Here is a 3,721-nt window from a genome sequence, read left to right as displayed (position 1 = left end):
TTGATTTTTTGAGCATTTGACCGTTTTCCATTTTTGATGCTGCGGGACAGATTGGCTCTTGCTGTTTTGAGGGCTGCTTTATCTCCTGATCTGAAAGCTTCATCTCTGGTCTTTAGCAGCCCGCGAACCTCTGCTGTCATCCATGGCTTCTGGTTGACACGTGTGGTGATGGTCTTGGTGACTGTCACATCATCAGTGCACTTTCTGATGTAAGCAGTCACAGTTTCAGTGTACTCCTGCAGGTCTGTGTGATTGTTGTAGGTGGCCGCCTCTTTAAACATGTTCCAGTCTGTGTCCTGGAAGCAGTCCTGCAGTGCTGAGGTAGCATTTTCTGGCCATACCGTGATCTGTTTTTGAACCGGTCTGGCGAGTTTGAGACGTGGTCTGTATGCTGGGATTAGCATAACAGAGATGTGGTCTGAGTACCCGAGGTGGGGGCGGGGTTTGGCTTTGTATGCATTCTTTTCTGTTGTGTAAACAAAGTCCAGTGTGTTATTTCCCCTTGTTGCAAAGTTCATATGTTGGTAGAACTTTGGCAAAACTGTCTTTAAGTTTGCGTGGTTGAAGTCACAGGCTATGATGAAAAAGCCGTCGGGGTTATTTGTTTGTTGTTCGCTGATGGCGCTGTACAGTTCACGAAGCGCGTCCTTAGCGTTTGCTAGGTCCGTATTACTGTTATTTTTAGTGTAATATGCGCTGCTCTCAGGGCAGGAGTACTCAATATTCATATTATTTTTTCTGAACTATGCACTGCTCTCAGGGAAGGAGTACTCAATATTCATATTATTGTTCTTTTTACTGAACTATGCGCTGCTCTCAGGGCAGGAATACTCAATAGGTCCGTATTACTGTTATTTTTTGTGTAATATGCGCTGCTCTCAGGGCAGGAGTACTCAATATTCATATTACTGTTATTTTTACTGAACTATGCACTGCTGTCAGGACAGGAGTACTCAATATTCATATTATTTTTACTGAATTATGTGCTGCTCTCAGGGCAGGAGTACTCAATATTCATATTATTTTTTACTGAACTATGTGCTGCTCTCAGGGCAGGAGTACTCAATAGGTCAGTGTTACTGTTATTTTTAGTATACTATGTGCTATCCTCTATGACCTAACCCTTGTTCATTCTTTTAAACAACACATTATATCAATCATGAAGAACATTCAGTAAACATGGCTGTCAGCTCCCTGAACATTCTTGACTTTTGTAAAACCAGAGATTTAAATAAATAATGAATAGAAAGTTCTGGCATGTTCTGACATGAAACTCTAGATAGCGCAGTCCAATAGGTCTAATTCAATCTGACATAATGACATAATTATTACACGGCACAGCTGATTGGTTCTCTCCTGTATCTTTAGCCAATGAGCTTGCTTCTCAACATTCAAATATATGACTAGTGCTTGCTGTAGCAGTTGCAGCATGCTTCAGAAAACCCTCCACCTTCCCCAGATCCACCTGTATAGGTCTGCTACGGGGTGATCATGTATGCTATATGGGTGTTATTTCATTTTTATGTTATATATGCAGCAGCAGTATTTCTTACATGCACTCAGCAGCATGTTGTGGATGTATTGGCAGTAGCAAGTCTAGGTACTTGCTCTGCCGCAGCAGCAGCATAGCAAATCTATTCCAACTAGACCAAATACATTAATGTTGGACTAGTGTACACTTTACCATAATGTTCACACAGTCCCTTAATAAATACTTTGTTAGTGGTAAGTCATGTTAATAAACAGTCTACAAACATGAGTAACATTATCAGTTGATGTTTAGATGGTTTCCAAGTTTATCAATAGCCCAAATCAGTGCCCAAATGTGGAGTTAGTATTGTTTATCAGTTGTGCATGTTAGCTGCTACATAAACTTATGTGTATAAATGTAGTATAATTAACCCTTAAATACATGAATGTTTTGCCAATCATTATTACATATTCGGGTCTTTAGCGACCCGGACCAATATATCCAACACGGATAGATTTCTAACTGCTGCAATAGCAAAAAACTCTCATGATATTTTAAGAACAATTACAGAAGAATAAAATAAAACATATTTCATTACCTTTTGAAACTTAGAAGGGTTCAATTTGAGCAGATGATTTTACCATCGCTATCAGCACTTCCCCAATACATTCAGCATCTGGCTCATATTTGTGATCTCAACCATATTCTCAAAACTATCATTTTCAATATGACTTCAAAATCAATATTTTGATCACGGGTATCTTATTCACCACATCCACCATCAAATTACAGTGACATTTATATTTCATTGCGTACAGTAATTGCTCTGCAGTAAAGCCATTCAAACCAGTTAAATTTTGGCTGATGATATTCTTTTGTTTTATGCCTGCAGTAGACTGAAACATCACGTCATCATTGTGTATCAAACAGTGCCACCTCGAGGAATAACGATACATTGCACGTATTGAGTCATCAGATATGTAAATATAGTTGCACAGGAAAAATATACTTACACATTTACATACCTCGGCGACCCTATACACTTTTTACAAATAATCAGGGACGGACTTAGTGATTTGGGGGCCCTAAGCAAATTTCAGGTATGGGGCCCCCCCAACACAATAACTATATGTGACCCTGGAGCACAAAAGCAGTCGTAAGTAGCACAGGTATATTTGTAGCAATAGCCAACAATACATTATATGGGTCAAAATTATACATTTTTCTTTTACGCCAAACATCTTTAGGATATCATGTAAAGATCATGTTCCATGAAGTTATTTTGTAAATTTCCTACCGTAAATATATCAAAACTTAATTTTTGATTAGTAATATGCATTGCTAAGAACTTTATTTGGACAACTTTAAAAGCAATTTTCTCAATATTTAGATTTTTTTGCACCCTCAGATTCCAGATTTTCAAATAGTTGTATCTCAGTCAAATATTGTCCTATCCTAACAAACCATACATTAATGGAAAGCTTATTTATTCAAAAAAATTACACTTATGACTGGTTTTGTGCTCCAGGGTCATATATGCTCTTTTACGCATAACCCTTATTTTACTCTCTTTCTCTCTCTCTCGTAGATTATAGCTATAACTAGTTTATTTACTCCTTCACAACTTAAGTAAATAATTAGTCAACCTGATGCTGTTCTAAAGCCATATTAGGCTCCCTTATTTTTATTTTTTTTTCGGATCACAAAAGACATTATATTAAAAAAAAAAAAAATGCTTGCACTTGTACATGTAATGAATTGTAAACTTCCTCAATCTTTTCACAAAAGGATTTAAATGTCATAAAAATTATCCCATGCAACTCGTTCCGTATCCCAAGTGTTCTTAAGGCATATGGTAGGGTTTGCCAAGAAACAAATTAGGCTATTAAGAGAAAATCTCAAGTCATCGCATTCGTGCATTTATAAGGTGAGTGAACATTTGAGGCTCTTCATAACACAAATACACACTGGAGCGTTTGCCAAATATGTTTCGCCATCATCAGATGGGCCCCCTGATTCCCCGGGGCCCTAAGCACCTGCTTACCTCGCTTACTGGTTAAGTCCGCCCCTGCAAATAATCAATCAGAAAACAGGCATTCTTTTATATTTTATAATTTTTTCTTGTTTTCTTTTTTATAATAAATAGATTGAGGAATACTAAGAAATTTGATGTCTAATTTTAAAAAAAATGAAGAGGGTAGTGAATGATATCCCAGGTAGCTAAAGCTAAAGGGTCAGTTCCAACCCTGT

Source organism: Onychostoma macrolepis, chromosome 18 (assembly GCF_012432095.1).
Source record: "Onychostoma macrolepis isolate SWU-2019 chromosome 18, ASM1243209v1, whole genome shotgun sequence".
Taxonomy (NCBI): Eukaryota; Metazoa; Chordata; class Actinopteri; order Cypriniformes; family Cyprinidae; genus Onychostoma; species Onychostoma macrolepis.
The sequence above is the reverse complement of the archived record's forward strand: the minus strand, read 5'-3'. Positions refer to the sequence as shown.